Below are 27,808 nucleotides of genomic sequence, written 5' to 3'. Positions count from 1 at the left end.
AGAATAATGTAAATTGCCTGCCTCAGCAGAAAATGCTTTTATGTAGCAAAGCTAACAAGGAAAACATTGCCTGCAACCGACCCACCAAATACCCAGCCATATGCCCCTGGTGACTCGTCTTTAAGAAATGAGATGCTTTGATCCCCAGCCAATTTCTGCTGTTCTAAACTTGAATGGAGTTTCGCTGGCCAAGCTGTTCATTCAGGATTGTAATTTAGTACAATGAGGATGAAACAGTTCCTTAGAACTCACTCAGAGATACTAAAGTCTCCAGAATAAGGGCAGAGCAGCGGCCTTTGTCCTAGAGGCAGGCAATGACCTGCTCAGTCCTGTCCACTTACGTGCAGATCTGCCTAGACATCTCACAGTGCCAACTTGTCGCCTCTCCAACTGGCCACATTCCACAACTTCCCTCTTTCTGGGAAAGGCCCAAGGAGTGGTTAATGGATCTTTTTCATCTTAAACCTGAAAGAGCGAATAAAATGTTCAAAGACTAAAACATGTGTAATTACAAGTTTGATCTAAGGTAAGACTCAAGCAAGAGAAACAACTCCCTAGAATAAGTATTGGGAGAGATTTCCTTGCAGAGCATTAGGGGAGGGCAGGTTCCCATGTTTGGGGTGGAATAATGACTTTTTGTTATTTTTTAGGATCTTAAAATATTTTATTAACCTCATAGTGCCTGACCTCTGTCACCAAGTGAATAGTCTGTGCTTTGATTCCCAAGCCTAATTCAAACAGATAAACTTACTAAAATTACATTTGGTCATCACTACAGTGTTTTCTCTAACCACTTCCCAAATTCGCCCTTTTTATTAGTCATACAGCAACTTGTATAATACACAGCTTATGACTTCTCTTTTTGGTCCTATGAGTGGCCATACTTGTCCCCGAGGAAGGAAGATACATAGTTAGGTGGAATGTTTGGTTCAGTGTCCACCTAATTGTTCAGCCTATGGATAGATCGAGGCCTAAGTGTTCAAACCACTTCCTAAATGGTCTAGGGCCGTTCCCATGGCAACACCACCTCATTGACACAACCGGGTTCTCATTTACCAGCCCACAATCCAGGTGAGCTTTCCTGCCACCAGGTGGAGACTGACTCAAATCTATAAACTGGGATATTCTCTGCATATCCAAGAGGCAGATCATTTGAGAGGGAAAAACCACACAAAGATAGGCTAGTGATTCCCAAACATGACTGCTCAGAGGTACCAAAGGGGCACTTGAAATATACAGATGGCTGCCTGTAGATGACATTAAAATTATTGTCTTGCTGAATGTGATCATTGCATTTGTGATGCAGAGTGATTTGCTTTAGAATATTCAGGCATGAATAAAAAGAGGGTTGGTCCCCATAGAAAATAGTGTCATATGCAAATTAGGTAATTAGAGAGCATGTGCTGTTTCTAAAGATGTGGGCAGGGCTTAGGGAAATCAAAAAGGGGTGAAATAAGCAACACTAGGGAAACCACAATTCTTAGACCTGAAGTGTCCAGGGGAGGGAATGGTTAAGACACTACGGACAGATGCAAGCTGCCAGGGAAGGCTGGCTGCCTTGAGCTGTGCCCTGGGGTGGAGGGACACAGCCATTGCCAACACCCCAGGAGGGGGGAGCCAGGGAAATGCAAGGCCCAATCTTGCTCTCCTCCTAATTTCCAGTCCCTGCTGGAGACAAAAGGCAAGGGAACCTGGTGAAAACAGTTGTTGAGTTCATCCTTCCTGAGGCTCAGAGCAGGGTAGAGTGGACCTGCTCTGGGGGTGGTGAATGGAGAACAGCCTGCATAGGATAGATCAAACAAATACAACAAAGCCTTGGTGACTATTGAAGCTGGCCAATTTATACTTAATGGGGCCATTGCCTTTCTTAGCATTGAGTTTATTTGTACTTTTTCATCAGTAAGTTAAAAGCAATACAGATTCCCAGGCCTGACTCCAGAACTAGCCAATCTGAATCTTTATGGCATGGAGCCCAAGAATCTGGGTTTTTTTAAAAAAGATCCTCAGGTTTTAGCCTCTCATCTAATCCAAGGTTTTTTTAACAGCAAACTCTGTAAAAAGAAAAATTGACTCCCTGTAGAAGTGACTTGTTCGAAAATCACAGAGAGTCAGCAGTAGAGATTGGACAGAATGGAAGAAATCAGTCCCAGAAGAGTTCTTAGTAACAATGTCAGTGGCAGCAAGAATACTATGGCTATTATACCCACCTTCTGAGCGCTCACTGTAAAGAGTTTAAAACAAGGCCCAGTGCATAAAACTACTCAACAAATCATAGCTGTTATTCCTACCAGTTGTGTTAAGTCTGGACACACTTCTGAGGTCGCTATTTCCTTTTTTCTTCCCTTTCAAACAGATGAAGAAACTGAAATCTAGATAAGCTAAGCCCCTTCCTGGGTGTCACTCTAGTTACTAGGTTTTAGACACAAGCCTGTACAATTCCAAAGCCCAAGCTGTTAATGCGGTTTGTAGGAGAACATGCTCTCTTCTGAAGTCTAGACTATGTTGGTAGCACCATCTTCACTTTGCTTCTCCAAGTCCCTCTTTGGGCTTGTGGGTCTGTAGTATTAATGCATCACACATTACTTTTCCTACACAATTGGAGCAGCAGTGAGACTTTTCTAAGTTCCTTGAGGGCAGGGACTGAGCCTTCATAGAGCTAGCCAGCCTCACATCCTGCAGTGCCTGGCAGTAAACACCTAAGGGACGTTTTTTTGTTGACTAAATGAAACAAAGTAAAGTCAACCCTTAAACAAGCATAGTAGGGCCAGGCACAAAGGCTAATGCCTGTAATCCCAGCACTCTGGGGAGCTGAGGTGGGAGCATTGCTTGAGGCCAGGAGTTTGAAACCAACCTGGGCAGCAGCATAGCAAGATCCCATATCTCCAAAAAATAAAAGTATAATTAAAAAAGAATAGCAATCCACCCATTTGCCACGCTGCCATTTTGTACCTTGGTAATCAAAGCTAATAGATTGTTAAAGTCCTTGTCAGGTCTGGTAAATTACCAAAGTCCTTGTTAGGCCTGGAAACAATTTTGAAATCCTCAACTGAGCATGTCATTCAGCCACAATTTATGAGTTGGAGTGGGCTTGTGAGATAAATTTTATTGTGCTGCGTCTTTGTAGCAGGCTTTTTAAAAGTTGTTACCCTTCATCCAAGAATGTTATTGTTTGTTGAAAATAAGATCACAGATCTCAGATTCAGAAGAACCGAATCCAGGCCCTATGTGTAAATGTTGGCTGAGTGCCTTTGAACAAATTTCCTCTTCTCTGAGCTTGAAGCCCTTGGCTGTAGATTGGGAATGCCAACATCCATTCATCATGGTTCTTACAAGAATTAAAGGAGAAAGCATTTGCAATAATACCTGAAACAATCCGAAGCATCATATAAATATACGTTTGTTATCAAAAACAATAATGCCACTGGCCTTATGGGAGTAGATGCTAGTTATTCTCTATGATATTAACTTTATAAATGTGGTGGCATCCTGGGTAGCCCTAAGTCTTTCTTATTAACCTCTTGTTGATTTATCATCCATAAAGGTAGGAAAATGTTCTTTGAGCCTATTTATTTTATACTGTCTATGATCCACTGAAATATGAGATCCATAAGTTTACTGTCTTTTGCGTCAAGTAGATTCTCCTTTTCTCTGCTAAAACAATCCCCTAGTTAGAGCAAATTCTCCTGCTATTTCAGAACTTCTTGCTTATATATGGTAACTACAATCCTTTATCTAAAACCTTTGGCCAGGCCGGGCACAGCGGCTAACACCTGTAATCCCAGCACTTTGGGAGGCCGGGACGGGCAGATCACGTGAGGTCAGGAGTTCGAGACCAGGCTGGCCAATATGGTGAAACCTCGTCTCTACTAAAAATACAAAAATGAGCCGGGTATGGTGGTGGGCACCTGTAGTCCCAGCTTCTCAGGAGGCTGAGGCAAGAGAATCGCTTGAACCTGGGAGGCGGAGGTTGCAGCGAGCCAAGATTTCACCACTGCACTCTAGCCTGGGCAACAGAGCAAGACTTCATCTCAAAAAACAAACAAACAAACAAACAAACAAAAACACTCGGGCCAGATGTATTATGAAATTTAGGATTTTTTGAATGTTAGAAAGGCAATACTCTATGTATGCCATTTATTATTTAACACTGATCACTGAACTCATTAATCCTTCTACACAGGAAAACATTAATATTCACATTAAGAGGACTAAATAGATTAAGTCACATTATGCCAGACAGAGTCGGGATGAATGAGTTTAGTTTAGGCTCAGGTTTGGTCATCAAAGGAATCACCAAAAAGAAAAAAAAAATTGTTTTCAGAGCTTTCTGGATTTCAGAATTTCAGACAAGGGAATGTAGGTCTCAGCTTCTGTATTTCACAAGGAGGAGTAGTCCGAGTAGGTGTCTGCCAACAAGGATAAAATTAGCCAGGATCCCAACAGGCAGAAGTTCAAGTGCACAAAAAGCAACCTCCTCTTTTCAGTAACTATGCATTCCTCCCTCCTCTGCATTCGTGCATGCTGCTGCCAATGCTGATGTGCTAAAACATAGCTTGCATCATGTCACTCCCTGACTCAACACCCTTCCGTGGCTCGCTAACATTCAGCTCCTTAGCCTGACATACAAGACCTTTAGTGATCTAACCTCTGACTGACTTTGAGTCTCATCTCTTGGCCTTCCTCCAGAAATCACCTGTTACTGGCAGATCCTCAATACTGGACACTTGCAGCGCTTGGGCCGGCTCTGCCTGGCATGTCCTTGTCCTCCCCTTCATCTTGCTAAAATTGCATTCAACTACCAACAGGTGGCTCTGAGGTTAACCCTTTGCTGACACCCACACTTCCCTGCACACAGCTGGGCATATGGTTCTGTGAGCTCTAATCCAGAAGGCAGCTGCTCTCCCCCAAACCAGGCTCCACCAGTGAGGGGACGCTATACCTCTGTATCACCAGTACCCCGCACCATGCACATTGTAGGTGCTCAAAACACACAGAGATGATCAGACCAGCTGCTAAAGGGTATTATCTCCTACTTAATACCCCTTAGCAGCTTCCACTGCACTTAGAATAAAGCCCCAAATCTTAACAATGCCCCGGTTCATCAGGTCTCTGCCTACCTTGCCCTGTTTTATCTCTCAGTACCTCATCTTCCCATCTGTGGTCCAGCTACATTAGCCTGTTTAGTTTGTGGGGAGCCCTACGTCCCTCCCCCTTTCACATGGTTAGCCCCTCCTCATCCTGTATCTTTCAACATAGGCATCACTCCCCGGGAGAATGGCGTTCCTTTGTTTCATGTGATAGAGGGATCTGACTCCCCACACAATATCCTTTCTGCCTTCTGTCCTTGGTTTTAGAATCATGATTTTATTTTAGGGTGACATGAGCCCAGTTAAAGTCTATTATTTTCAGTCTCTCTTGCAGCTAGGTGGCCATGTAACAGGGTTCTGATGAGGACATGTAAGTGGAATTTGATTGGTTAATACTTACAGGAAAGCTCTTTAAAAGGGGTATAGCATTTTGTTCTTCAGCCTTCCTGGAATATGAACCTGATGCCTGGAGCTCCTGTGGCCATCTAGCACCATGAGATATGCTAAAAATTATGGGCCAGAGGACCGAAGGGGCCTGAGTTCCTGATGACTGTGGAGTGACTGTACCAGCCATCTCTGAATTTTGTTTATGAGAGAGAAAAACTGCTAATATTTAAACCACTGTGATTCTTAAAAATGGAAAAAAATCCTGTAAATCTAATCCTACCATTATGTTATTATCTGAATTTGTAATTAAACATTTATTTGAAGGACTATTTGATTACTGTCTCTCTCCCAGTAGACAGACCATTAATAGCCTGGAGGATAGGCACAATATGGATTTTTGCTTACACTGCGACATGGCCAGTGTGTAGTAGGTACTCACTGATGAAACAAATGTCATCTTATTTTATATCAGCTCTGGAAGCTTGCCACCAGGTCCTTCTGTTTAGATCTCCAAGATTGCATATGTTAGTCTGTTCTCATGCTGCTAATAAAGCCATACCTGAGACTGGGTAATTTCTAAAGGAAAGAGATTTAATTGACTCACAGGTCCACATGGCTGGGGAGGCCTCACAATCATGGTGGAAAGCAAAGGAGAAGCAGGACGCATCTTATGTGGCAGCAGGCAAAAGAGTTCGTGTAGGGGAACTCTTATTTATAAAACCATCAGATCTTGTAAAACTTATTCACGACCATGGGAACAGCATGAAGGAACCACCCCATGATTCAATTATCTTCACCTAGCCCCACCCTTGACACTTGGGGAGTATTACAATTCAAGGTGAAATTTGGGTGAGGACACAGCCAAACGATATCATTGCAGTTTGCATTGCATATAGAAATGATGACTCTCAGAAACTTGAGTAAGAAAAAGAATTCCTACAAATAAAGATTCTTCCGCACATCTCTCTTCTTTCCCTAGTGTCTGCTGTTCAGGAAAGTTCCAGCTGGCACAGTTCCATCTCTCTCTTATCATGCTCCTCTTGTGCCATTATTCTCTCGTTCTTTCTGATCTAAAAAGTCTGAACTACTTATCCTGTAATGTACCACGCTTTTCCCTTTCTCCTGGTCTGTGCATGTGCTGTTCCTTCCTGGAACTCATTTTACCTCTCTAATGCCTAGTCATCCACAGGTCTCCGTTTGATGGCGCCTCCTCCAGGAAGCCTTTCCAGTCCCTGTAAGCCCAGGCCCTTCCCTACAGTGCTCTCAGGCCTCCCCACTCTCCATTACAGCATTTACAACACTGTATTATTTCCTATATCCTCTATATTATGAGTTGAATTGTATTCTCCAACAAGATATGTTGAAGCCCTAACCCCCGAACCTGTAAATGTGATCTTATCTGGAAATAGGGTCTTTGTAGATGTAATTAAGTTATGATGAGGTCATTAGGGTAGGCCCTGATCCAATACAAAGTGTGTCCTCTTAAGAAGAGGAAAATCTGGATATAGACAGACACAGAGGGAAAACGCCGTGTAAAGACGGAGGCAGAGATTGGAGTGATGCATCTAGGAATCAAGGCATAGCAAGGACTGCTGGTTCCTACCAGAAACTAGGAAAATGCACAGAGCACATTCTCCCCCAGAGGGAACGAACCTGCCAATGCCTTGATTTTGGACTTGTAGCTATTAGTGTGAGAGAATAAATTTCTATTGTTTTAAGCCACCCAATTTGTGGTACTGTGTTATGGCAGCCCAAGTAAATGAATGCACCCTATAAGGCTAAAAACTGCAGGGATGGAGATGAGGCTGCTTTTGTCATGGGAAGCCCTGTATCCATCTCCTCTCATTTGTAAGCATCCAATCTTGGCCTTGATTATCAGCATCACTGACGGTTTTGCCTGGGTACCATGTAGGCCTTTGACCTATTATTGCCATCTCTAGGTGACCTCATGAGAGACACTTTTCCACTGGGGCGCCTGTGTGTCTTTGTCATCCCAGCTGTTCCTCCCACCCACTCCAGCACAAAACCTAAGCCTCTGACTGCATCTCCCCACTCCTCTCGGTAAGATCCATACTGTTGAAACAGTGACCGCTAAACCACCAGGGCAATTCCTTTTTCTTCTAGAATCATCCTTGACTCTTCCAGAAACTTAAACATTGGCTGACTATTCCTGCCAAAGCCCCATAAAACCATCAGCATGTGCTCCTGGCACCTCTTCGGAGCCTTCTCAAGATACACAGTATTGTGGTTTGAATTGTGTCCCCCAAAAGCTATGTTCAAGTCCCAACCCTGGTACCTGTGAACATGATCCAATTTGGAATTAGGGTCTTCGCAGATGCAATCAACTTATGATGAATTCATAATGAATTAGGGTGAGTCCTTAATCCAACATGATTGGAGTCTTCATGAGAGGAGCAGAGGAACCGAGACAGACACACAGAGGAGGAGGCGGCCATGTGAAAATATGGATGCCCAGGAGGAAGAGAAACACGTGACCACAGAGGCAGCTATGGGAGTCATGCAGCTACGAACGAAGAAACACCACTAATTATAGCAACCAGAAGCTAGGAAGAGAGGATGTGGCCCTGCTGACCCCTTGATTTTAGACTCCTAGTCTCCAGCCCTGAGAGAGAATACATTTCTCTTCCTTTAGGCCACTCAATTTGTGAGACTTTGTTATGGCAGCCCTATGAGACTGAATATACAAATAGACCATGGCCAGACAATATATAAAACCGACCTCTGATCCACAACCTGAAGCAACCAGCCCAGGAAGCCAATCTACTGCCTACAGCAACTAGTCCAGAAAATTAGACTCCTGTCTGTAGTAACCAGCCCAGGATGCCACACAGCAACCTCTGTAGCAATCAGCCCCAAGTGGCCAGGATATCCTCAGTAGCTGACAGCTTCCCCAACTTGTGTCCCCATATTCAACTTAGGCCCAATCAGGGGAAGCCAAAAATGCACTCTAGCCCATCACATAGGATTGCCCCACTTCTTGTTAGCCCACCTCCCATGCCAACAACCTGAATCAGGGCTGAAATCTTCTCCTTCTTCCCTTTACAAAGCTTTCTGGCTCCTCTGCCTGCTTTTGTATCTCTGTCAAACACACGTGATGGTGGCTGACTCCCTTCCTGTAGCAAGCTCGGTTTGGTCTCGTTCGGGTGGAGGGCAACTAATGAGAACTGGGAAATGAATACACCTGCATTTTTAAATAAAGTCTTAGGCTAACAGTGTCCAGGTTCCTTCTCATCCACACCTTTCTCTGACATCATTTTAGGCAGTTTTAGAGAGTTGAGCTTATTTTGAACATATTTTCTGACTCATTAAAATATCTCATTCACCATAATCTCCCCAGTCCCTGGCTGAATGCCAAGCAGATAGTAAGTACTCAATTAATACCTTGTTTAATGGAATTGATGGTTCTCTTTTACCTACCTGGGTAGAGATCACCTGGCCAGAGCATCATACTTCACAGGGGAAAGCTGTTGTACAGAACAGGCACGGCCTCATGCTTATTTAATACCCTAATAAAGGAGTTTTCCCACTAGATAATGTGATCCGGAGTGGACGGTTAATCACAGCTGGTCAATATTTATGAGGCCAGAAACCCAGCTGTGCCGTATGAGTTATTTACAAGCCAATTCTGGAGCCCATAAGCCTGCCTGTGAGGCCCACCTGTTCCTATGAACTGGCACTAGTGAGACCGCCAAGGCGTGAAGTAGAGACCGTGTCCTCATCCCAGCAATTCAAATGACAGCTCAGACGCCCCCTTGCTGTCTTCCTGGAGCAGTAGGCATTTCTTTTGAATAAAAAGGTAAGCTTCGGCTTTTCTTCATTGCAAGCTTCAACACTTCCTTTACCAACCCCCTCCAGGTAATCACAGCAAAAACAGAAAAATCAGACAGGCACCAGGTACCCTAAGGCACTGGTTTTTCAACCTGGCTGTGCATTAGAAGCACCTGGGGGTGCTTGTTGATACTGCAAGTACTAGAGTCTCACCTAGCCCTGCAAGTGGGGCTGGGTACTGGGGCTTTTAAACATGCTCCCTTGGTGCCTGAGATTTGGGATACCTGAAACCAATTTACAGATTCACTCTTAGAACTGCTGCTTCTAAGGCCTGTGGATTTAAAAGCAAAATGCCGCACATGTGGACATTCAGACTAATTGTGGAGATTCTTCAGATCTTGAAATGAGACATATCTGGTCTACATGAGAAGCAGCATGGAATCATAAAAAAGCTCAGGCTTTGGGGTCTGAGAGATGCCCTGCCTGGCTCTGCATCTTCCCAGCTGTGTGGCTTTAGTTGTGCTGAACCCCTATTAACCTCAGTGGGTTCAAGAGGCTGAAGACAGAGCCAGCAAAGGAGACGTGAGATTTTATTTGGGGCTTCCATACAGGGGAGAGTCCAGCAGCAGCGGGCTGGGCAGGAGAACCGCAACCCCCTGCACACAACATGCAGTTTATGCAGTATTTTCACTTAACACCCTTCCCCTAATGACCTCCACCTGGCAGCCTTCATTTGACCCCCAAACTCAGGACCTCGATCCCCTGTATGCCACAGGACAGGCCAGGGGCTCTGATTTTTATAGATCATGAATGATCTCTGGGTTGGTCACCCCTGGATTCCCTAGTTCGGAACACACATTCAGGTGCATCTGCCATACAGGGTCATTCTAAGTGTGTGCTCAAGCTATTGCTGTTAGGTGTGTTTGCCCCACAGCACATCACTTGCACTCTCTGAGCCTGTGTCTTTATCATAAAAGTGGATAATAAAGGTTATTGTGAGGATTCATGAGTTTAGCACAAGGATGAGGGAAAATATAGCAAGCACCTACCTGTTCCCAGCAATATGCCAGACAATGGAGATAAAGTGGTACATAAGAAACAGCCCTTGCCCTCTTAGAGCTTGTAGCCTAGTCTAAGGGACAGACATGAAATAATTACACAAACAAACAGGTCATTGCATGTGTGATAAACTCAGTGAAAGAAAAGCATAGCATATTACCAGAGTGTGAAACTGATGACCGTGAGCTCCTCTGAGGGTCGGTGATAGGACATCCAATTAGAGAGCTGCAGATGAGGAGGAGTACCCGGCTGTGGAAGGGGTCGGAGGCTAGAAGGGGTTTTCCAGGCAGAGGGAGCAGAGTTTTCAAAAGTCCTGTGGCAGAATTGAGCAGTCAGGAAGCTAAAAGGTATTCTAGAAAACCTTTGCAAATAAAGTTTAAAGCTTCCCCAATTTAAACAGAAATGGAGCCCTGCCTAAATGAAAAAGGCTACTAAGTAGAACTTGCTTATTGTGGTAGACAACCTGTGGGGTTCTGGCCAGTTGTCTGCATCCATCTCTGAGAATTCTTTTCCTTCAGCCACAGGGGAAGGAAGGCCCCTTCCACCTAATGGGACCTGCGTAAGCCCACCCCTCTGCTGCAGCTGTTCGGCCAGGAGTGAGCGTTGGTTGGCTTCTTGCCGCTTAAATATTTCTCTCTCTCTCTGAATCAAGAAACAGAGATGAGAGAGTTGGCTGTTTAGTTACTTTAATGGCACAATTTCAGAATGTCTAGACTTCTGCTTCAGAGAGATGCCTAGCTCCTACCTTCTGATAAGCCTGGTAGGTTAGCATTTCCATAAATTCCGCTCAAGTAGCCAGTGTGAGTAGGTTATCATTCTTTATAACTAAGCAACTTCTAGATCCTTCCACCTCCACCTCCACCTGGGGTTCTACAAGGCCCCATGGACTAGGAAAGGCCCAGCATTCATCAGGTTAAATTCCCCCAAATTTGTATCTCTTCTGGTCCTGGTCATTTCCGTTGCTGACCTCCTGGAAGAATGAGTTCCTGTGAATGGCTTCACGGTCGTGGCTCTCAGGTAATTCCCATCAGATGGTGGCTGGCAGGTGCAACAAGTTGCTGTGGAGCCGCACACTGGGATTGCTGAAGCTCTGCTCACAGTGTCCCGACCTAGCAGAACATTCCCTAGCGAAGAACAGGGCCTGACATAACTCCTTTCCACACCTCGGCTGATATTCCTCTAAAATGGCAAAGCAAGGTTGTACATCCACAGGTCCCTGCCGTCCACGGACCCCCTACCCAACACAGTGAGATTCTTCTGAGGCCTGGGAAGTGGTTGGGAACCCCTGGAGGTGGGTAGGATGGGATTTAATATTTACTGAACAGTTACTCTACAACAGGCATAGTACTGGGTATTTTTTTTTCAGTTGACTCTCACTGTCACCTGTGGAGTAAATATCTTTTCCTATTTTACAGTGAGAAAAGTGAAGCTCTGAAGGTTTAAAAACATGTTCATTTGCAATTATGTAGCTCAAATTACAATCCACCTATGTTCTGCGCCTTTCAATAGCCATGTGACTCACCCTTTTAATCAAAGCTTCAGGGAAGTAAGGTAAGGACCCTGGAACTATTGCAAAGACGGACAAAGGGGCTGCATGATAACAGACCTCCAGAACCATGATGACAACAAGAAGGGGGATGTTTCCACCCCACATCCCTAGAGGAACTTAAGGGCAGCCTTCTTCTCTCTCTCTCTGTGTGTGTGTGTGTGTGTGTGTGTGTGTGTGTGTGTGTGTGTGTGCGCTTAGAGGATAATTAAAAAGAAAACACATATATTGTATCAACCCATTCTCTTGCTGCTATGGAGAAACACCAGAGACTGCATAATTTATTTTTTTAAAAAAGAGGTTTAATTAACTCACAGTTCCACATGGCTGGGGAAGCCTCAGGAAACTTACAATCATGGTGGAAGGCACCTCTTCACAGGGCAGCAGGAGAGAGAATGAGTGCCTAGCAAAGGGGGAAGTCCCTTATAAAACCATCAGCTCTCATGAGAGCTAACTCACTGTCATGAGAATAGGGGAAACCACCCCCATGATTCAATTATCTCCACCTGGTCCCTCCCGTGACACGTGGGGATTACAGGAACTACAATTCAGGATGAAATTTGGGTGGGAACACAGTTAAACCATATAATATATATAGCTGCATATCTATCTATCAATCATCTATAATCTATCTGGCCTCAGAAATCTCAATTCCTGACTGTTCAGGAGAAGATGGAGAAAATCCACATAATGTGGGCCTTTGAGTGATTCCGAATGGGCAGTGTGCCTTTTAAAGTGGTTGAGGGTGCACTGGTTTCTTTTTATTAATCTGGAAAGGTAGTGGGCTGTGGTGCCATATCAAGAGCCCCAGACTCAGTCAGAAGCCCTTGGTTCCATTTCTGATCTTGCTCTTTCCTAGCTGTGTGACCTTGAGCAAGTCCTTATCTTCTCTGATCTTCAATTTCTACCTTTGTAAAATTGTAGTAATGATGACACCTAACTTAAAAGCTTTTTAGGAGGGTTATTCCCCTCATTTTTGTAAGCAAGGAAACTGAGGATCAGACATTCATTCATTCTTCCCATAGACATTTTTTATTTTTGAGATGGAGTATTGCTCTGTTGCCCAGGATGGAGTAGAGTGGCACAATCAACAGCTCACTGCAGCCTCAAACTCCAGGGCTCAAGCAATCTTCCCACCTCAACCTCTTGAGTAGCTGGGGCCACAGACACGTGCTGCTACACCTGGATAATTATTTTTTTTATTTTTTTGTAGAGATGGGGTCTTGTCATGTTCCCCAGGCTGGTCTTGAACTCCTGGATTCAAGCAATCCTCCCACCTCGGCCTCCCAAAGTGCTGGGATTCGCGGCGTGAGCCACTGCACCTGGCCACAGACATTTATTGAAGAATGATATAATGGGAGAGACAAAGAGAAGAGCCAGATAAAGCAGGTCTTTGAGTGATCCTGAATGGGCAGTGTGCCTTTTAAAATGGTTGAGAAACATTGTTCTAAAGATCAAAGATAAAATAGAGAGAAAGCAGAGAAGAGTCTGGAATGCTGAGCTTCAGGGACCTCAATGTAGACCTCCAAAGACAAAAACGTACAGATTCTCTCTGGTTCCTGGCCTTTCAGGAATCTTGGGAAATCCTGGGTGAAGCTATTTCATTTCTGGACAATAGGATGGGGTTGTGTGTGAGTCAGGGTCCTGGCAGAAAAAGCACAAAGGGGTGATTAAGGAGATGTTCATAAAAATTCATCTTACAAATGGAGGTATAAGGGAAACTGAGGAGGAACAAGGAAGCACAGCCCAGATAATACAGAGAGGAGCTGCTTCCCTTTCCACAGACCCAGTCCTGAAGGGCTAAAGGGAAGGAACAGTTTCTGGAACTAACAAGAGCCATGACTCCAACAGTGGAGCTGAGAGGAACTGTGGCCTTGGATAAAGGAGCATGACCTCTGCTCTTGGCTAGGGACTGAGAGTCAGGAGGAAGAAACACCCCAATCTCTTTCTGTTCCCCCCAACATATTCCTATTGGTGCCTCCCATTGGCTGAACCTGAATAGAAGCTGGAAAGTAAGGGAGCTCACTGATGCAGCCATGGCGATCAGCCCCACCTGAGACACAGAATGGGGTGGAAAAAGTGGGAGAATGCCCAGCACAACTCCCTACAAAGAAGAAGGGGAGAGAAGTCCATTTTAGAAGGCCAGGTCTATGTATGTTGGGGAAGAAAACTACTGAGAGGCCCTTTAGCTAATTGAGAGGAGAAAATGGCTCCACTGGTAGGGACAATCTGGCATTCCCTAATGGCTACATATCAAAGGAAGGCTTTGATTTGGCATCTCTTGGCACATGTGCCTGTTTGCTATTAAAAGGTCAGCTCCAGAAAGCAAGATGTGAATCAACTCCCCAGTAAAGAGTTAGATTGGATTGCTACCTGATATTGTGAAAGAGGTGAAGAAATGGAATGTTTATCTCCTTGAAACTTATAGAATGTTATTTTGTGGACAATGTGGTGCATCACCTAGTCCCCCTTCAGGAATGAGGGACTTACTCCCTGATTGCTGGTAGCCCGATGCAGGGACTGGCTCTGATGAGTCCAGCAGGTGGGTGTCGTATCCAATGACTGATCAAGGTGCGGAGGTAAAGGCTCATTCCCTTCACCCCAACTAGGGATGACACTGAATGGCCAGCCCAGCTCCAGAGTGCCCCTTGGGGGCATTTAACCATCAACAGGGTGCATTGCAACCCAGCTTCTCCCTCCGCCCAGTCCAGCTTCCTTCTCCTCCTTTCCTTGGGTATAAACCTCAAGAACACGTGGGGCACACCCTGTATCCCAGAGTCTACTTCCTGACACTCCCACAAGCACAGTTATTAGAAGCTCCCTTATTAGCAATCCTTAAAAAACAAAACCACAGTTGAGAGTTGACAAGCAGTAACAATAACAGACATCTGTGAAGCTTCATACTTCACTCAGCACTCATCACTCAGTCTTCCCAGCAATCTGGAAAGGTTGGCAGGCACTTGGAGGACTGGGGCCTTGCCTGTTTTATTGTCTCACAAACAGGATGCCCAGCATGGATGGGTATCCGCAAAATCCTGTTGTAGGCAGTAATTAGAAAATTTAGGATGATGATTGCCAAACTGTTTCATGAAATGTGAGTACGCTACCAGATGTTAACAGGTGTTCTGTTTTAAAAAGTGGGAGTGATGTGTAGTCATATATTTTTGGAAAAGACTAAAATTGGTTTCTTGGCTGGGTGTGATGGCTCATGCCTGTAATCTCAGCACTTTGGGAGGTCAAGTCAGGAGGATCGCTTGAGCCCTGGAGTTTGAGACCAGACTGGGCAAGATTCTCGCTGTCTCTGTCTCTATACAAACAAAAAATAAAACAATTAGCTGGTTATGGTGGTGTACACCTATAGTTCCAGTTACTCAGGAGGCTGAGGCAGGAGGATTGCTTAAGCTTGGGAGGTGAAGGCTACAGTGAGCTGTGATCATGCCACTGCACTCCAGCCTGGGTAACAGAGTGAGACCCTGTCCCAAAAAACAACAAAAATGGGCTCTGGGGAGATGGGGATGAAAAGCTTGGGGCTTTCTCTAGAGCCAGGTGGATTTTCCCAGAGCTTCTGGCTTCCCAGTCGACTACGCTGAGGCTGTTGAAGGCACTGATGCTTTCAAGAGAGCAAATGAGAAGGAGAAAAATAAGCCTGGGTAGTTGTGTTCCAGCTGACTGATGTGGCAACGGCTCCTGCTGCTCTCCAGGGCTTTGGTCTGCTCCTGCTCACGACCCTCCGTGACAGGAGTCCCTGGCTGAAGCCCAGAGCAGCCAACTCTTCTCGAAGCTAACTCTATCTCTTTCGTCCAGAAAATATCAAGCCAGAGTTCAAGTATGAGCCTGGCTATCTGACACCAGGGAGGAAAATGCAAACCAACATTGAATAATATTCCTCTGCCTCATATTTACTTAGTGAATTCTCAGTGATTTCTATGAATAGAGAGATCAGAAATGTGGCCAATCCCAAATAGCAGATCATTCCTAAGTCTGATTAGTGTGGGGTATATTTGCATTTGAAAATGAGAATCATGGATGCTCAGGGGTTTGACTTGTGTGAGACTCAGTGGCAACATGGTTCAGAGAGCTGGCTTGGGAGTCAGTGCCTGGTTCAAATCCCAGCTCTGTTCTTTCCTTTTCCTACCTTTTCCTCCTTCCTTCCTCCCTCCCTCCCTCTCTCTTTTTCTTTCTTTCTTTCCCGGGATGGAGTGTAGTGGCGCAATCTCAGCTCACCACAACCTCTGCCTCTTGGCTTCAAGCAATTCTCCCATCTCAGCCTCCCGAGTGGCTGGGATTAGAGGCGTGTGCTACCACCCCCAGCTAATTTTTGTATTTTTAGTAGAGATGGGGTTTCACCATGTCGGCCAGGCTGGTCTCAAACTCCTGACCTCAAGTGATCCACCCACCTCAGCCTCCCAAAGTGCTGGGATTACAGGCATGGGCCACTGTGCCTGGCCTCCAACTTTGTCATTTCTTACATGTCTTAGGTCGGGTGCTTCTGGAAGCTGACCCTGGGACAAGGATTTGAATGTAAGTGGTTCACTGGGAGGTGATCCCAAGAGTCATTGTCTGGACATGGAGAGTCTAATGGTGAAGGAAGGCAGCTGAAAAAGGATGTGTTATTGATCAGCTTCCCACTATGGACAACTGAGGCTGCGTCATACTGGACAGAACTTAGGACACCGTGTAAAGCAGGACTCAGAGGGATCCCACCCAAAAGGCAAGGAAGCATGTCCTTCAGTAGCTGAGGGTTGCTCCTGGAAGCATTCACTCTCTGGTAGCTCTGGCCTGCCCCATGTGGGGTGGAGAGAAAGCTTTCAGATGGAGAATTGCAGGTACCTGCAGTAGAACGGTAGGATGTGGCAAGGACTGGGAGGGTGAAGACTGAGGGCATATGGATGAACCACCAATGGATCTGGTATTTACCTATGTGGAGTAGGCAAGCAAGAAAACTTTCTGTGCCTCTGTTTTCTCATGTGTGAAATGTGGATAGATAGCATCTATCTTGTAGGCTGTTGTGAGGATTACAGGAAATAATGCTGTAAAGCAAGGGTCTCCAACCCCAACCGCACCACCTACTCTGTCCCCCGCCCTGGTAGCAGTCTGTGGCCTTTTAGGAACCAGGTCACACAGCAGGAAGTGAGGAGTGGGAGAGCCAGTGAAGCTTCGTCTGTATTTACAGCTGCTCCCAGTTGCTCACATTACTGCCTGAGCTCCGCCTCCTGTCAGATCAACTGCGGCATTAGATTCTCACAGGAGCACAAACCCTATTGTGAACTGCACATGCGAGGGATCTAGGTTGTTCACTCCTTATGACAATCTAATGCCTGATGATCTGTCACTTTCTCCCATAACCCCAAGATGGAACCGTCTAGTTGAAGGAAAACAGGCTCAGAGATCTCACTGATTCTACATTATGGTGAGTTGTATAATTATTTCATTATATATTACAGTAACAATAATAGAAATAAAGTGTACAAAAAATGTAATGTGCTTGAATCATCCCAAAACCATCCCCATACCCCCATTGGTGGAAAAATTGTCTTCCATGAAACCAGTCCCTGGTGCCAAAGAGGTTGGGGACTGCTGCTGCAAAGCACACACAGAGCATGTTAGTGAACTATTACAGCTGACCCTTGAACAACATGGAGGCTAAGGGTACACAGTTGAAAATTTGGGTATAACTTTTGATTCCCCAAAATCTTAACTGCTAATAACCTACTGTTGACCAAAAGCCTTACTGATAACATAAACAGTCAATTAAGACATATTTTGTATGCTCATGTGTTGGAGCATATAGGTGGCTGTATTCTTACAATAGAGTCAGCTGGAGGAAAGAAAATGTTATTAAAATCTTAAAGAAGAGAGAATATATTTACTATTCATTAATCATAAAGGTCTTCCTCCTCATTGTTTTCAAGTTGAGTAGGTTGAGGAGGAGGGGGAAGAGGAGGAGTTGGTCTTGCTGTATCCGGTTGGCAGAGGCAGAAGAGGTGGAGGAGCTGGAAGGGGAGGCAGGAGAGGCAGGCATGCTCAATGTAACTTTTATTGAAAAAACCTGCATATAAGTAAACCTGCATAGTTTAAACCCATGTTGTACAAGGATCGACTGTACTCTGTAACAAACCACCCCAAAACTTAATGACTTGAAACCACAGCAATCATTTATTGTATCTCACAGTTTGCGTGGATAATTCAGATGGAGTACAGTTGGGGCCACTTAGTTCTGCTCCACTATCTGGGTCTGCAGCCGGAAGACTTGGAAGCTAGGGGCTGGGATCATCTGAAGGCCTAATCAGGGCTGGAGCATCCATTTCCAAGGTGACTCACACACATGGCTGGCAAGTTGGTGCTGGATGTTGGCCAAAGGCATCAGTTTCTCCCCACACAGACCTTTCTTGAAGACTGCTTGAGTGTCCTCACAACATGGCAGCTGCCTTCCCCCAGAGCAAGCTATTCAAGAGGCAAAGGCAGATGCCTCAATGTCTTTTTTGGCATAACCTCAGAAGTCACATACCATTCCTTATGTAATATTCTTCTGGTCACACAGGTCAGCTCTGGTTCATTGTGGGAAGGGACTTCCCAAGGGCATGGGTATTAGAAGGTAAGGACGACAGAGGGTCATCTTGGAGGCTGGCCACCAAACAAAGTGATAGATGCATAATAAGAACTTGATAATATGAGCTATTATTTTCATTCTAAGAACAAAAGAGGGCCCCTTGGTAAAGACTTCATTCTGGAGAGGCAAGAAACTGAGAGCCAAGTTTCCCACCTGGTGCTCACCCAGCTCCTCCCAGCCACTGCTCCCTAGGGGTAGACAGCTTATTCTCTGCTTGATGAAAGGTCTGCCTCTCTAACCTTCCCTGGAGCCAGGCAGGTGGCGCTTGGCTTTCAGCATGCATCTCAGCAGGCAAAGTAAACAGAGGGTGCAGAGATATCCATAATGCTGTAATTAAGCAGAGAAAGGTGCTAACTGCAAATCCGGAGCTCCAAATGTCCTCCAAGGGGTAGTTAGGGCTGTGTAGAATCTGTTAACTGGCAATAACTTTGAAAGGAGGGTTTGCCTGAGAGAAGCCAACGTCGACATAGATCACCTGCAGACAACCGTAGGCTGACTGTATATCCAAGCTCATTTGTTTTAAACTGAAAGCTCTGAGCTAAAGAGTCCAGCCTGGGATTGAATTAATGATGAGCATGAATGAAGCTTGGCATTGCTTCCCTCACAGACAGGCAGGCAATCAATGAATTTTTCATGTCTTGCTCACGGTGCCATTTTCTCTGCCAGGTTCTCAGACCACCCTTGGTACGTGGGCTGTGAGGGGCGGGGTTGGCTGGAGAGGGGAATGACTTTATTCTCTACTTTCTCTAGAGTCATCCACAGCAGACACTTTGAGAGTGTCTGCCGTGTTCACAACAATCTCCTCTTAACAACCACACCCCCTTAGTTCAGCAGGAATTTGGTGACATGTGATAACATGCAGCCTCTCCTGTGGCTATAGGTGACTGCTTTGCAGTGGGCTCTTGACTCACATTGGGCCAAACAGAGTCCCTTCCCTGGGGATGTGGAAGTGGAACCCAGTGAGAGAGTTGTTCTTGTGGCGTGCCTGGATCTTCACCATGCATTCCTGATAGCTATGAGGGGGAATATTTTTCACCAAGAAGCAGAAGAGAATATTCTAGGGGGAGAGGGAAAGAATGAAGCAGAAACATCAAAGCAGAGATGAGAGATGGAAAGATAATCTGGACTTCCTAAGTGCCAGTTCTGGTCCCTTTCTGAGAACATGTGTGTTTCCACCCCTGAGTTCTCAAAGACATCTCTATATCCTTATAAATTTCCACCTTCTACTGAAACTATTAGGTTGGTGCAAATGTAATTGCAGTTTCAGGTCACGAATTTTAAATCATTATAACCAGGCTCAAACACATCTTTATTAATCAACATAGGAACCATTACAATCAGCACAATTTTGCCAAGGAGAAATAAATTTGTTTTTTCCTGTAGCATAAAAATCTGTGTTTTGGAATTCAATGAACTCTTGGAAAGCATTTTCTTTTTCTTTTTTTTTTTAATGTTATGATAAATTTAATTTGATTTTTCTGCAATCCTTTTTTTTATTTTATTTTTCTTTTTATTATTATTATTATTATTATTATTATTATTATTATACTTTAGGCTCTATGGTACATGTGCGCAACGTGCAGGTAAGTTACATATGTATACATATGCCATGCTGGTGCGCTGCACCCACCAACTCGTCATCTAGCATTAGGTATATCTCCTAATGCTATCCCTCCCCCCTCCCCCCACCCCACAACAGTCCCCGAAGTGTGATGTTCCCCTTCCTGTGTCCATGTGTTCTCATTGTTCAATTCCCACCTATGAGTGAGAATATGCAGTGTTTGGTTTTTTGTTCTTGCAATAGTTTACTGAGAATGATGATTTCCAATTTCATCCATGTCCCTACAAAGGACATGAACTCATCATTTTTTATGGCTGCATAGTATTGGAAAGCATTTTCTGTTTCCTGCTGATTGTGGAAGCTGTTTCCCTGCAAAAAGTTGTCAAGATGCTTGAAGAAGTGGTAGTCAGTTGGCGAGAGGTCAGGTGAATATAGTGGATGAGGCAAAACTTCATAACCCAATTAGTTCAACTTTTGAAGGGTGGGATGTGCAATGTACGGTTGGGGATTGTTGTGTAGAAGAATTGGGCCCTTTCTGTTGATCAATGCCAGCTGCAGGCATTGCAATTTTCAGTGCATCTCATCAATTTGCAGAGCATACTTCTCAGATGTAATGGTTTCACTGGATTCAGAAAGCTGTAGCGGACCACACTGACAGCAGACCACTAAACAGTGACCATGACCTTATTTTGGTGCAATTTGGCTTTGGGAAGTGCTTTGGAGCTTCTTCTTGGTCCATCCATTGAGCTGGTCATCATCAGTTGTTGTAGAAAATCCACTTTTTGTGGCACATCACGATCTGATCAAGAAATGGTTCATTGTTGTATAGAATAAGAGAAGATGACATTTCAAAATGATGATTTTGTTTTATTTTCACTCAGCTCATGAGGCACCCATTTATTGAGCTTTTTCAACTTTCCACTTTGCTTCAAATGCCAAACAACCATTGAATGGTCGACGTTGAGTTCTTCAGCAACTTTTTGTGTAGTTTTAAGAGGATCAGCTTTGATGATTGCTCTCAATTGGTCATTGTCAAGATCCAATGGTTGGGCACTACACTCCTCATCTTCAAGCTTCTTGTTTCCTTCACAAAACTTCTTGAACCACCACTGCACTGTATGTTCACTAGCAGATCCTGGGGCAAAGGCATTGTTGATGTTGCAAGTTGTCTCTGCTGCTTTATGACCCATTTTGAACTCAAATTAAGAAAATCACTCAAATTTGCTTGCGGTCTAACATCATTTCCATAGTCCAAAATAAACATAAAATAAATGACAAGTGATAAGTCATTAGCAAAAGACATAAAGTGAGAAATGCCCATTAAATTGATATATGACATAACCACATTTATTTAATAATGTATTCCAATATCAAATGGCAAATGCCAACAGTGCAAAAACTGCAGTTACTTTTGCACTCACCTAATAGGACAGATGTGGTTTTCTGTTACTTGCATAATGGGTTCACAAGTTTGAGAAGTTATTTTGTCCCCATTCACCCTCCTTCTGGGACCAGCTGAGCTTTAGGGTGTGAGAACACAGCACTGAGAAGGAATGGCACAGGCCTCTCTTCTCAAGGGCTGAACTGGGGCTGGCACACCTGGTGTCTGGGCAGGCAGGTCAGGCCCCATGAATGAACCAAGCCTGGAGAAAGCGCCCCTTCTGCAGAGACCATCACTACTACTCAGCTCTATCCCATTTTTGGCATCAGGATGTGTGAGATCATTGTGGCTGGATTTTTCTGATATTTCAACAGTACAAGGAAGTTTGGACTATTGTGTAGAACTTACTGATTTTAGAATGTTGCAGATAATTTTTTTGAATGTTAAATACATTCTGAGAGCCCAACTGAATATATCTGTGGGCATTGTCCAGCCTGCAGCCCTCCAGTGGAGGGCTCTGCCAGGCTCATGGGGGGATGGAGCCAGACGTGTGTCTGGTAGAGGGATTCTGCATGGCTTTGCTTTGGGATACTGATGGGGTGAGGGGTGGTGGCTTCCACTACAGCTGTGGTGGTCCCATGAAGCACCTGAGAAGGAGCTGTTCCTCTGAGGACATGCTGGGGAGGCTGGACATTAAACACTGTGGCCTTGAGAGCATCAACAAGGGTCCCCTGAGGCCAAAGCTGTGATGGGAAGAGAAGACCACTGGGAAGGACATTTATGTGGCCCACCCAGAAAAGAAGTCTCTGATAAGCGATGGAGAACCTGAAATTGACAGCAGGGTAATGAAACAGAAGGAATGATGCTCCACAGGATTTCCTGTTGTTATCAAGGACCAGCTCCTTGCCTGCTCCCTAAAGACTGGATGAACCTGAAATTCTTATGCAGAGAACAAACGATGAGTCCTGGTGCTGCCTGAGAACAGACATCCAGCCAGCCAGACAGGTACAGGCTGGAGCCGGTTTTAAGTTGATTAGAGGAAAATATAAAAATAGGACATTTCTTAACCTGAGAATTGTGGAGCAAATTGACAATGGTTATACTGGTCACCAGCAAATCATAATAGAGATATTGCACTAGAGCTTTCCCAGTAAGGCTGTATCAGTCAGGGTTCCACCAGGAGAACAAATCTCACTCTAGGTGTTTAAAACAGAGGCAATTTAGTCAAGGTCTTGGTCCCCAGACAGAAGAGACCAAGAAAGCCATCAGGGCTTAGTGGGCAAGCGCAGGGAGCCTCCACCATTCCTAGGCTGGGAGGACAGCACTGGCATCACCTAGCAGAAGCTGGAACCTCCGTAGGCCTATTGGTGGGAGCTGGAGCCACGTGGAGAGGGAGGATGCAGCTGGCCTCAAAGATGTCCCGTGAGCAGACAGAAGAGTGAAGTGCCCTGGTTCATCCTTTCGACTCTCTAGTATCCCACCAGTGCCTCCAAATGACTGATCTTCGGTGGAAACCAGCTAGAATGGGTGCCTGGAAAATAGTCTCCAAGCATTGGCCTCCCTGAGCTGCAGAGCAGAGCAGGGGAAGGATGAGGAGTGGACCTGAACAAATCAGGGGAGGATGGGCAGACACACCACAGAACATAAAGAATGGAGAACATTCTAGAAGCAGGAGTGCATGATACCGGACTCCTATTTCCAGAGGTCTCTCCTAACCTGTAGCTATTCCCCACTCCTACCTGGCATCTACAGGTTCTTAGCCAGACATGGCCAGATTACCATGCTAGCGAAGAGAAGGAGGGGAAAGAACAGCTACTTATGACCACTCCAGAACTGTCACTTGTATGACAGGAACTATCTAAAAAGCCTTACACTGCTAATCTCATTTATGACTTTTTAATTTTTTCAGAGACAGGGTCTCACTCTGTCACCCAGGCTGGAGTGCAGTGGTGTAATTACGGCTTACTGCAGCCTCGACCTCCTAGGCTCAACTGATCGTCTCGTCTCAGTCTCCCAAGTAGCTGGGACTACAGGTGTGTGCCACCATGCCCAGCTGATCCTTTTTTTTTTTTTTTTTTTTTTCTAGAGATGGGTTCTTGCTATGTTGCTCAGGCTGGTCTTGAACTCCTGGGCTCAAGTAATTCTCCTGCCATGGCCTCCCAAAATGCTGGGGTTACAGGTGTAAGCCACTGCACCCAGCTATGCTTATCTTATTCGGAGTAAGGGTTAGTTTCTCCTTACTTCACAAACAGGCTAACTGAGGACTAAAATGGACAAGACATAGGCATATACTTTTGGGTATCAAACCACAGAAGTTACTCACTAGGATGTTGGGTTCCTTGGTTTTATACACAATTTGCTTTCTTTAGGACTTAATCTGGTCCCCAGATGCTTTTTATTTTGGCAATCAGGGTCCTGAGCAATTCATCTAATATTACCACTCATATTTGTGTCATGAAAAATTTGTATGACAGAGGACAAGCTTGTGAAGGTATCAGAGGTATAAGTATGGCTAAATGGCTGATTAGAGTTTGTAAAACATGCCATCCTCTGTCTCCCCCTTATCTCCTCCTCCCCAGCCCCTGTGCTCTCCCACAGAGCCTGAAATATTAGATGGATAGTGGTTGGCAGTTTTAATTACAGGATGTCTTTTATGACTATCAGTCTTTCCAAGTTCTTAGAGTTAAAGAACACTGATGGTTGTTCGTGTCATCGGTTGTGGTTGGAGTCCCTGGGGAACTGTGATGGATTGGTTTTGTGGCCTTTGCTTCAAATTCCTCTCTGTAAACAGAGGTCTGGGTTAATTGCATATGGTGGAGCTGGATGTGGAATTGGGATTAATTTCAGCCAATCTCATTTCCAACCACTCCCCTGACACACATCCTCACTCCTACATGAGCCGACCTCCTGACTGTCACTTCTAAACCCACCATACCCATCCTTCTTGCCTACGTTTCTGTTGGCCATTCCTTCAGCTTAGGACACCCTTCCCATTTTTCTCTGGAAAGCTTATTCTTCAAGGCTCAGTCAGGATCCTCCATGGAGCTTTCTCAAAGGAACTCCATGACACAATAGCACAAATTCTGCCAGTACTCATGGCATACAATCAGCCTCATCATTAAGAAGATATCTTTACTGATACCTCAAATGCACAGTATCAGGCATCGAGGTGTCAAAGGGATGGAAACCATGGTCGCTAATTGTTATGTGTTTACAATCTATTTGAGGAAACAGCACATTCATTTATTCATTCTGTAAGCACTTACTAAGCAGCTACAAAGTGTAGGCACAGCACCAGGCACTAAGAAATACTCATAAATATACACAGATAGGAAACATTAAGCAACAACATGAAACATGCAAATGCTAAGTAACAAATAAATTAGAGTATTATCCAGCAGTACAGTACAGTTGTTTGTAATGAGACAGAGAGAGAAAAAAGAACTGAGACTGGAGCCTATCTCTTCCACTTGGAGCTGTGTGACCCTGGGTGAGACATTTAACTAAGGCCACCACGCAGGCACATGGCCAGTTGTGTCCTGTCCTTTGTGCTTGTACTAGAGGATGTGTGGGCTAGAAATCCATCCCCAGCTCTGCTTATCAAGCTGTGCTCTCTGGCTCTGGGACCACATCAGCCCAGAGGAAGGGGTGCCTTTTGTAATTCTCCTGCTCATAGTGGATGCCAATTTGAAATTCACTCTCCAGGAACAGATATTTTCTTCTTATTCACAGAAGATACCACAGAGCTAGCAGAACCCTCCACTTCACCTCTCTGAGCCTCAGTTTTATTTACAAAATGGGGTTAATAATATCTACTCTAAAAGCTTGTTGGGAGGATTAAATGAGATAATACATGTGACTGATTATGAATCTTTAGTTGGAAAAGAATGAAGAAAGAAACCCAACTTAAAATGAAAAAAAAAAGATGCTTTTGTGTCTACTGTTGGGAAGATCACAGAGGAAGACCCAGGATCTCAGGGACTAGAAGTAGGGCATGTAAGTCAGAATTTAGGAAACCAAAACCATTCCAGTCATTTCAAATAGAAAATAATTGAATACAGGAAATGGGAGCTTATACAATGAGTGGATGAGCTAGAGGAGCAGAAGTCAGGGGACACATTTGGACTATAGATTTCAAGGGCATTACCAAGGCCACGTCTAGTTCAGGGATCAGCGAGCCTCAGTAACTGCCACCCTTGCTCCTACCAACAAGGGCCATGCATGCCTGTGAAACTGGGGACTAGACTCAGAACACTGAATATGTAATTAAATAATAGACACAAAAGTCCCTCTGGGAGGGCTCTAAAGATGGAAGAGCTTGTTATGGGCAGATCCACATGCAAGTTCTAGCCTCTGGGAGGCCATAGAAATTCTCCAGCCCACATGTGCAGAATGCCAGAGGTAGTCTTTCGTGGAGTCTCAAGGGTAAGGCGGTGAAATGGAGATTGCACCTGCATTTTCCCTCACACTTGGAAGTCACCCAAAGCCTTCAGGGATGCTACAGGCAGATCCAGTGAATGATGATGGGGATAGCAGGATGAAGTATCAGCCCTGGCTGGCAGGAGGACAGGAATTAGCAGTACAGGGTGATGTAACAAGCTCCGGCTGGACAGTCAGATGAATCTTGGTCAAGTTCCTGTTTCACTGCGTCCCAGCTCTTTAACCTTAAGGAACTGTTTGAAAACCTCTCCGGGTCTTAGTGAACTCAGTGTAAAATGGCAGCCACTAGGCTGTTGTGGGGCTGAAGTGAGATTGTGTCAGGGCAAATCTAGCAGGAAGTTTATGTACCAGGGTGCCTGGCACACAATAAATACTCTCTGTAAGTGGTGATCACGAGGTTTCTTATAGAATGCATAGCCCTGCTTCAGGGTAATAGCAATGGCACAGTATTCACTAAGCCCTCGCAGGAACCCCCAATAAGCCCAGCTCACCCACAGTGATGACATGGCCACAGCCTAAACTGGAGAGTCTATTTGGGTGAACAGCAAAATCTAATGGAGAGAGCGAAAGAAACCAACCAACCCAGGCCATCTCTTTCTGATGGGCCTTACAACGTAACCTCCTAGGAGCATCTCTCAGACGGTCTGGCTGCTAAATCACCACCACTGCAGTAATTGAAACAGAAAATCATGCTCGACAGAACAACCTAGCAACATCACCATTAGCAGCTGTGGTTTTTCATTGCGAACTGGGGAGCTAATATGCCTCTTTATGTGTGTGCTGGCACAGTCAGATATATATCTTCACCAATATTTCAATAGGGATGGGGCCCTTCCTTCTCCTTCCTTCCACCCAGTGATATGTGGGGCTGTTCATTCAGGGGGCCCAAAAGGAATAGTAAACTTCTCCATGTTATCCGAGGCTGCTCAGCTCTGTGGCTAATGCAAGAGGCTCATATCCTCCCTCCCTTCCTTCCTTCCTCCCTCTGCCATCACTGAGCTTACCTTTGTATGGGGAAACAGAAATTAAACAAATAATCACACAAGTCTATAACTAAAAACTGCAATTTGTGCTCAAATTGGGAAAACTTTGCTTTCCAGGGAAACCTGGTATCTTTGGAAAGAAGAAGGAAGATTTATCTGAAGAAATTCTGAGAGTGAAAAGGTGCGGGTATAAGGGAGAAACAGGAGAATGTTCTAGAGATCTACAGTAAGTGCAAAGGCCCTGAGTCACGAGGGAGCTTAGTGCGTACAAGGAGCCTAAAGGGCACTGGTGCCAGTGGAGGCTGTGGGAGATGGCAGAGCATAAGTCATGGATCTTAAAATAATCGGAAGACTTTCCCACATTCTGCTGCTAGACTAATCATAATGCCTGGGTCTGATTTTGTTGCTTTCTTGACCCAAATTTTTAGTTGTTTTTATGATCCATTACAGTGGTTCTCAAGGAGAGAGAATTATGAAAGTGTATGGGGTGTTTTGCATTTCACAATGATAAAGATGTGCTACTGGCATTTGGTGGAGTAGGGATGGGGTTACAGAGCATAAGACAGTCTGTAATATGTGGGATTGTCCCACATTATGGATTTTTTTTCTACATCCATGTAATTTTTGTTTGTTTGCTTTGTTTTGTTTTGTTTTTTTTTTGAGATGGAGTCTCACTCTGTCACCCAGGCTGGAGGGCAGTGATGTGATCTCAGCTCACTGCAACCTCTGCCTCCCGGGTTCAAGCAATTCTCATGCCTCAGCCTCCAGAGTAGCTGGGATTACAGGTGCATACCACTACACCCGGCTAATTTTGTATTTTCAGTAGAGACAGGGTTTTGCCATTTTGGCCAGGCTGGTCTCGAACTCCTGACCTCAGGTGATCCACCTGCCTCGGCCTCCCAAAGTGCTGGGATTACAGGTGTGAGCCACTGCGCTCGGCCCATCCCATGTAATTTTGAGTAGAC

General features: G+C 44.9%; 1 long non-coding RNA gene across 1 annotated transcript in view; it reads right to left on the bottom strand.

Annotated features, from left to right (window-relative positions):
- Window positions 1–334: 334 nt before the first annotated feature.
- The window catches only part of LOC129058234 (uncharacterized), a 69,510-nt gene continuing 42,036 nt past the window's right edge, over window positions 335–27,808 (bottom strand). The window contains exons 3-4 of the long non-coding RNA XR_008523257.2: window positions 10,483–10,635; window positions 335–465 (exon numbers count right to left, since the gene is read on the bottom strand). This is a non-coding gene — a long non-coding RNA (uncharacterized LOC129058234). The remainder of the gene's footprint in view (window positions 466–10,482; window positions 10,636–27,808) is intronic.

Source organism: Pongo abelii, chromosome 2, assembly GCF_028885655.2.
Source record: "Pongo abelii isolate AG06213 chromosome 2, NHGRI_mPonAbe1-v2.0_pri, whole genome shotgun sequence".
Lineage (NCBI taxonomy): Eukaryota > Metazoa > Chordata > Mammalia > Primates > Hominidae > Pongo > Pongo abelii.
The sequence above is the reverse complement of the archived record's forward strand: the minus strand, read 5'-3'. Positions and strand labels throughout refer to the sequence as shown.